Consider the following 8,145-nt stretch of genomic DNA (forward strand, 5'->3'; position numbering starts at 1 on the left):
TTGCCCCGGGTGCGCACCTCGCGTGCACCTTCGGCGGGGTTGCGCGCCCTGGTGGGCACCATGGTGCGCACCAAGGAGCGCTCCGAAGTGTGCTCCAAGGTGCGGCGTGCACGAAGTCGGAGCCCGGTTTGCCCCGGGTGCGCACCTCGCGTGCACCTTCGCCGCGGTGGGCACCATGGCGTGCACGAAGTCGGAGCCCGGTTTGCCCCGGGTGCGCACCTCGCGTGCACCTTCGCCGGGGTGGGCACCTCGGCTGGGTTGCGCGCCCTGGTGCGCACCAAGGAGCGCTCCGAAGTGTGCTCCAAGGTGCGGCGTGCACGAAGTCGGAGCCCGGTTTGCCCCGGGTGCGCACCTCGCGTGCACCTTCGCCGCGGTGGGCACCATGGCGTGCACGAAGTCGGAGCCCGGTTTGCCCCGGGTGCGCACCCCGCGTGCACCTTCGCCGGGGTGGGCACCTCGGCTGGGTTGCGCGCCCTGGTGCGCACCAAGGAGCGCTCCGAAGTGTGCTCCAAGGTGCGGCGTGCACGAAGTCGGAGCCCGGTTTGCCCCGGGTGCGCACCTCGCGTGCACCTTCGCCGCGGTGGGCACCTTGGCTGGGTTGGGCACCATTGAGCGCTCCGAAGTGTGCTCCAAGGTGCGCACCATGGCCCTCCAAGGTGCGCAGCATGGCGTGCACGAAGTCGGAGCCCGGTTTGCCCCGGGTGCGCACCTCGCGTGCACCTTCGCCAGGGTGGGCACCTCGGTGCGCACACCTTCTCAATGTTTTCTTGCCTTTTCTGGAAATTGGTGAAGGCAGCGCATCAAAGGTGCGCACCTCGGTGTGCTCCGAGGTGCGAACCCGAGAGCGCTCCGAGGTGCCCACGAAGTCGAAAGTCGGGTTAATTGCATTGTTTTCCCCGGGTGCGCTCCGAGGTGCGCAACATCGGTGCGCACCAAGGAGGGCTCCGAAGTGTGCTCCAAGGTGCGCACGATTCGGAGCTCGGTTTGCCCGGGGTGCGCACACCTTGGCTGGGTTGCGCACCCTTTGTGCGCTCCAAGGTGCGCACGAAGTCGGAGCTCGGTTTGCCCCGGGTGCGCACCTTCGCCAGGGTGCGCACCTTGATGCGCACGCCTTGGCTGGGCTGCGCACCTTGGTGGGCGCCATGGTGCGCACCTTTCGTGCGCTCCAAGGTGCGCACGAAGTCGGAGCTCGGTTTGCCCCGGGTGCGCACCTTGGTGGGCGCCATGGTGCACTCCGAGGTGCCCAAGATTGGTGCGCACCAAGGAGCGCTCCGAAGTGCGCTCCAAGGTGCGCAGGTGCGCGCGAAGTCGAAAGTTGGGTTAATTGTCCGGTTTGCCTCGGGTGCGCACCTTGCGTGCACCTTCGCCAGGGTGGGCGCCTTGGTGCGCACACCTTGGCTGGGCTGCGCACCCGGGCGCGCACACCTTGGCACCCGCGTTTCCTTCATTTTAAATTTTTTTTTTTTACAATCTCTCAAGTGGGAAATTCTATAATCTCAACTTTTTTTGCCTTTTCAGGAAACTTTTGAATGGAGCGCATCATTGGTGCGCTCCGAAGTGTGCTCCAAGGTGCGCACCTCTGGTGTGCTCCAAAGCTCTCTCCAGCTGCGTGCACCTGCCCCGGCCGCGCACCCGGCCCCGCCCAGCTTCGCTCACCTGTCCCGGGCGTCTGGTGCGGAACCTTAGAGTAAGAAACATCACCGTGCACCTTGGCCAACGTGCGCGACTCGACCGAGCGCGCACTGGCCGAGGTGCACACCGATTTCACCTGGGTGCGCGCGCAGCACCTCGGGCGCACCGGGGTGCGCGCACAACGCCCGGGTTGCACCGTGGCCTGTGTGCTCGGGGCGCCTCGGGTGCGCGCTCGGTGTCGCCCCCGCGCGCGCGGTAGTGCGGGCAGCGCACCCCGGCCCGGCCCGGCCCCGACGAGAACGCAAACGGGCAAAAGGTTTATTCAAATAGCATTGCGACGCCCGGCGAAAAACTAAAAAAGGGTGCAACACCGGGACTTCCCGGGAGGTCACCCATCCCAGTACTACTCCGGCCCAAGCGCGCTTAACTGCGGAGTTCTGATGGGATCCGGTGCACTAACGCTGGTATGATCGCACCCGTTATGAGCTTGTCGCAGTGTGTACTTAGCAAACCGCGACCCACGTGCGAATCCACCCCGGCCACCCACCCCCGTCGAGGTGCACACCCTCCCTCGCGAAGTGCGCCCCGTTCGCCAAGTGTGAGCCCTGCCCGGGTGCGCGCACCTTGCTAGGGCGTCGGGTGTGCACCCGGCCCGGCCTACGTGCGTGCACCTGGACGGGGCGTCGTGTGCGTGCAGTGTCCCGTCTGCAACGCGGTGCCCACACACCACCTCGGGCGCAACGACCTGCGCTCACATGTGGGCCGAGTGCACCTTGGTGCATGTTCGGGGCACCTCGGGTGCACGCTCGATCTTGCCCCGGTGCACCAAGGCGCTCGGTTTGCCCCGGGTGCGCACTTGGTGCAAGGTGGGCACCCAAAATAGGGATCAAGCACCAAAACACAAGTTTCGGGATGCAAAATGGGACCCAAGGACCACAAATGCGTTCCAAGACCCATGATGGGTCCACGAGAACAAAAATGTGTTCCGAGACTTAATAAACAAATATTGGGTTTTAGGAGAAGAAACATGCTCTGATGCCCAAAACGAGAATCGACCCCGAAAAGGCCACAGGCCAAAAGTGGGATGCGAGACAAAAAAAAATGGGACCCGAGGACCAAAATTGGGTTCCCAGGTCGAAGACAGGGCAACCGGACAAGAAACGACCTCTAAGGCTCGAAATGAGTCCCGACGACTAAAACTTGACAAGAAGCACCCATCAGGCACCCAACTCGACACCCATGGGATGCCGACCCACCCGGGCTTCCACCTAGCACACCTTGGCACCCACCCACCCTCGCACCCAACCTCGCACCCAACTTAGCACCTTTGAACCCACATTGGCACTCACCCTGACCCTGGCACCTTGGAACCCACATTGGCACTCACCTTGACCCTGGCACCCACCTTTGCACTCACCTTGGGACCCACCCTGGCTCCCACCTCGGCACCCACCCAGACACCCACCTTGGTTCCTTGGCACCCACCTTGGATCCTTGGCACCCACCCCGACACCCACCTTGGCACGCAACTTGGCTACTTGCCACCCACCTTGGCTCCTTGACGCCCACCCCGACAACCACCCCGTGACCTACCCTGGCTAGGGTTGGTGCACACCCACCCTGGTGCCCACCTTGGCACCCACCCCATGACCCACCTTGGCACGCACCTTAGTACCCACCCCGTTACCCACCCTAGGACCCACCCCGTGACCCACCTTGGCCAGGGTGGGTGCCTTGGTGCGCACAACTTGCCTGGGCTGCACACCAGGGCGGGCTCAAGATGGCACCCGCGTTCCGTTTTTTTCACTATCTTTCAAAACGGAAATTTTAAAATCTCGTATTTTTTTTTTTTTTGCCTTTTCTGGAAATTAGTGAAGGCAGCGCATCAAAGGTGCGCAATGCTGGTGCGAACCCGGGAGCGCTCCGATGTGTGCTCCAAGGTGCGGCGTGCACGAAGTCCGAGCCCGGCTTGCCCCGGGTGCGCACCTCGCGTGCACCTTCGCCGGGGTGAGCACCTTGGCTGGGTTGCGCGCCCTGGTGCGCACCAAGGAGCGCTCTGAAGTGTGCTCCAAGGTGCGGCGTGCACGAAGTCGGAGCTCGGTTTGCCCCGGGTGTGCACCTCGGGTGCGCACCTCGCGTGCACCTTCGCTGCGGTGGGCACCTTGGCTGGGTTGCGCGCCTTGGTGGGCACCATGCAGTGCACGAAGTCGGAGCCCGGTTTGCCCCGGGCGCGCACCTCCGCCAGGGTGGGCACCTTGGTGCGCACAACTTGCCTGGGCTGCGCACCAGGAAGGGCTCAAGATGGCACCCGCGTTCCGTTTTTTTCACTATCTTTCAGAACGGAAATTTTAAAATATCGTTTTTTTTTGCCTTTTCTGGAAATTAGTGAAGGCAGCGCATCAAAGGTGCGCAACGCTGGTGCGAACCTGGGAGCGCTCCGATGTGTGCTCCAAGGTGCGGCGTGCACGAAGTCGGAGCCCGGTTTGCCCCGGGTGCGCCCTGGTGGGCACCATGGTGCGCACCAAGGAGCGCTCCGAAGTGTGCTCCAAGGTGCGGCCTGCACGAAGTCGGAGCCCGGTTTGCCCCGGGTGTGCACCGCGGGTGGGCACCTTGGTGCGCATGCCTTGCCTGGGCTGCGCACCAGGGCGGGCTCAAGATGGCACCCGCGTTCCGTTTTTTTCACTATCTTTCAAAACGGAAATTTTAAAATCTCATTTTTTTTTGCCTTTTCTGGAAATTAGTGAAGGCAGCGCATCAAAGGTGCGCACCTCGCTGCCCACCACGGTGCGCAACGCCGGTGGGCACCCGGGAGTGCTTCGAAGTGTGCTCCAAGGTGCTGCGTGCACGTTGTCGGAGCCCGGTTTGCCCCGGGTGCGCACCTCGCGTGCACCTTCGTCGGGGTGGGCACCTTGGCTGGGTTTGCCCCGACTGCGCTCCGAAGCGGGGTTATTGGAGCGCCGCCTCTTTTTTTGTCGGAGCGTTTGGTGGGGTTTCTCGCATTGGCTCTTCCCAGGCCCGGTTGCCACCCTGGCGCGCACGAAGTCGGAAGTAGGGTTAATTGCCCGGGTGCGCACCTTTGCCAGGGTGGGCACCTTACCTGGGCTGTGCACCAGGGCGGGCTCAAGATGGCACCCGCGTTCCGTTTTTTTCACTATCTTTCAAAACGGAAATTTTAAAATCTCCTCTTTTTTTTGCCTTTTCTGGAAATTAGTGAAGGCAGCGCATCAAAGGTGCGCACCTCGCTGCCCACCTTGGTGTGCTCTGAGGTGCGCACCCGGGAGCGCTACGAAGTGTGCTCCAAGGTGCGGCGTGCACGTTGTCGGAGCCCGGTTTGCCCCGGGTGCGCACCTCGCCTGCACCTTGGCCGGGGTGGGCACCCTGGCTGGGTTTGCCCAGGGTGCGCTCCGAAGCGGGGTTACTGGAGCGCCCCCTCTTTTTTTGTCAGAGCGTTTGGTGGGGTTTCTCGCATTGGCTCTTCCCAGGCCCGGTTGTTGGGTGCGCTCCCACCCTGGCGCGCGCGAAGTTGGAAGTTGGGTTAATTGCCCGGGCGCGCACCTTCGCCAGGGTGGGCACCTTGGTGCGCACACCTTGGCTGGGCTGCGCACCAGGGCGGGCTCAAGATGGCACCAGCATTCCCTTTTTCTCACTATCTTTCAAAACGGAAATTTTAAAATCTCGTTTTTTTTTGCCTTTTATGGAAATTAGTGAAGGCATCGCATCAAAGGTGCGCACCTCGCTGCCCACCTTGGTGTGCTCCGAGGTGCCCACCACGGTGCGCTCCGAGGTGCCCACCACGGTGCGCAACGCCGGTGCGAACCCGGGAGCGCCCCGATGTGTGCTCCAAGGTGCGGCGTGCACGAAGCCGGACCCCGGTTTGCCCCGGGTGCGCACCTCGCGTGCACCTTGGTGCGCACACCTTGGCTGGGTTGCGCGGCCTGGTGGGCACCATGGTGCGCACCAAGGAGCGCTCCGAAGTGTGCTCCAAGGTGCGGCGTGCACGAAGTCCTAGCCCGGTTTGCCCCGGGTGCGCACCTTCGCCGCGGTGGGCACCATGGCGTGCACGAAGTCGGAGCCCGGTTTGCCCCGGGTGCGCACCTCGCGTGCACCTTCGCCGGGGTGGGCACCTCGGCTGGGTTGCGCGCCCTGGTGCGCACCAAGGAGCGCTCCGAAGTGTGCTCCAAGGTGCGGCGTGCACGAAGTCGGAGCCCGGTTTGCCCCGGGTGCGCACCTTCGCCGCGGTGGGCACCCTGGTGCGCACCATGGCGTGCACGAAGTCGGAGCCCGGTTTGCCCCGGGTGCGCACCTCGCGTGCACCTTCGGCGGGGTTGCGCGCCCTGGTGCGCACCAAGGAGCGCTCCGAAGTGTGCTCCAAGGTGCGGCGTGCACGAAGTCGGAGCCCGGTTTGCCCCGGGTGCGCACCTCGCGTGCACCTTCGGCGGGGTTGCGCGCCCTGGTGGGCACCATGGTGCGCACCAAGGAGCGCTCCGAAGTGTGCTCCAAGGTGCGGCGTGCACGAAGTCGGAGCCCGGTTTGCCCCGGGTGCGCACCTCGCGTGCACCTTCGCCGCGGTGGGCACCATGGCGTGCACGAAGTCGGAGCCCGGTTTGCCCCGGGTGCGCACCTCGCGTGCACCTTCGCCGGGGTGGGCACCTCGGCTGGGTTGCGCGCCCTGGTGCGCACCAAGGAGCGCTCCGAAGTGTGCTCCAAGGTGCGGCGTGCACGAAGTCGGAGCCCGGTTTGCCCCGGGTGCGCACCTCGCGTGCACCTTCGCCGCGGTGGGCACCATGGCGTGCACGAAGTCGGAGCCCGGTTTGCCCCGGGTGCGCACCCCGCGTGCACCTTCGCCGGGGTGGGCACCTCGGCTGGGTTGCGCGCCCTGGTGCGCACCAAGGAGCGCTCCGAAGTGTGCTCCAAGGTGCGGCGTGCACGAAGTCGGAGCCCGGTTTGCCCCGGGTGCGCACCTCGCGTGCACCTTCGCCGCGGTGGGCACCTTGGCTGGGTTGGGCACCATTGAGCGCTCCGAAGTGTGCTCCAAGGTGCGCACCATGGCCCTCCAAGGTGCGCAGCATGGCGTGCACGAAGTCGGAGCCCGGTTTGCCCCGGGTGCGCACCTCGCGTGCACCTTCGCCAGGGTGGGCACCTCGGTGCGCACACCTTCTCAATGTTTTCTTGCCTTTTCTGGAAATTGGTGAAGGCAGCGCATCAAAGGTGCGCACCTCGGTGTGCTCCGAGGTGCGAACCCGAGAGCGCTCCGAGGTGCCCACGAAGTCGAAAGTCGGGTTAATTGCATTGTTTTCCCCGGGTGCGCTCCGAGGTGCGCAACATCGGTGCGCACCAAGGAGGGCTCCGAAGTGTGCTCCAAGGTGCGCACGATTCGGAGCTCGGTTTGCCCGGGGTGCGCACACCTTGGCTGGGTTGCGCACCCTTTGTGCGCTCCAAGGTGCGCACGAAGTCGGAGCTCGGTTTGCCCCGGGTGCGCACCTTCGCCAGGGTGCGCACCTTGATGCGCACGCCTTGGCTGGGCTGCGCACCTTGGTGGGCGCCATGGTGCGCACCTTTCGTGCGCTCCAAGGTGCGCACGAAGTCGGAGCTCGGTTTGCCCCGGGTGCGCACCTTGGTGGGCGCCATGGTGCACTCCGAGGTGCCCAAGATTGGTGCGCACCAAGGAGCGCTCCGAAGTGCGCTCCAAGGTGCGCAGGTGCGCGCGAAGTCGAAAGTTGGGTTAATTGTCCGGTTTGCCTCGGGTGCGCACCTTGCGTGCACCTTCGCCAGGGTGGGCGCCTTGGTGCGCACACCTTGGCTGGGCTGCGCACCCGGGCGCGCACACCTTGGCACCCGCGTTTCCTTCATTTTAAATTTTTTTTTTTTACAATCTCTCAAGTGGGAAATTCTATAATCTCAACTTTTTTTGCCTTTTCAGGAAACTTTTGAATGGAGCGCATCATTGGTGCGCTCCGAAGTGTGCTCCAAGGTGCGCACCTCTGGTGTGCTCCAAAGCTCTCTCCAGCTGCGTGCACCTGCCCCGGCCGCGCACCCGGCCCCGCCCAGCTTCGCTCACCTGTCCCGGGCGTCTGGTGCGGAACCTTAGAGTAAGAAACATCACCGTGCACCTTGGCCAACGTGCGCGACTCGACCGAGCGCGCACTGGCCGAGGTGCACACCGATTTCACCTGGGTGCGCGCGCAGCACCTCGGGCGCACCGGGGTGCGCGCACAACGCCCGGGTTGCACCGTGGCCTGTGTGCTCGGGGCGCCTCGGGTGCGCGCTCGGTGTCGCCCCCCGCGCGCGCGGTAGTGCGGGCAGCGCACCCCGGCCCGGCCCGGCCCCGACGAGAACGCAAACGGGCAAAAGGTTTATTCAAATAGCATTGCGACGCCCGGCGAAAAACTAAAAAAGGGTGCAACACCGGGACTTCCCGGGAGGTCACCCATCCCAGTACTACTCCGGCCCAAGCGCGCTTAACTGCGGAGTTCTGATGGGATCCGGTGCACTAACGCTGGTATGATCGCACCC

General features: G+C 64.2%; 2 non-coding genes across 2 annotated transcripts; both read right to left on the reverse strand.

The window, feature by feature from the left end:
* Positions 1–1,991: 1,991 nt before the first annotated feature.
* LOC131867238 (5S ribosomal RNA) lies at positions 1,992–2,110 on the reverse strand. The gene has a single exon (XR_009365797.1). It is a non-coding gene; the product is annotated as a 5S ribosomal RNA (ribosomal RNA).
* Positions 2,111–8,026: 5,916 nt separating this feature from the next.
* On the reverse strand, positions 8,027–8,145 carry LOC131867239 (5S ribosomal RNA). The gene has a single exon (XR_009365798.1). It is a non-coding gene; the product is annotated as a 5S ribosomal RNA (ribosomal RNA).

This window comes from Cryptomeria japonica, unplaced genomic scaffold, assembly GCF_030272615.1.
Source record: "Cryptomeria japonica unplaced genomic scaffold, Sugi_1.0 HiC_scaffold_166, whole genome shotgun sequence".
Lineage (NCBI taxonomy): Eukaryota > Viridiplantae > Streptophyta > Pinopsida > Cupressales > Cupressaceae > Cryptomeria > Cryptomeria japonica.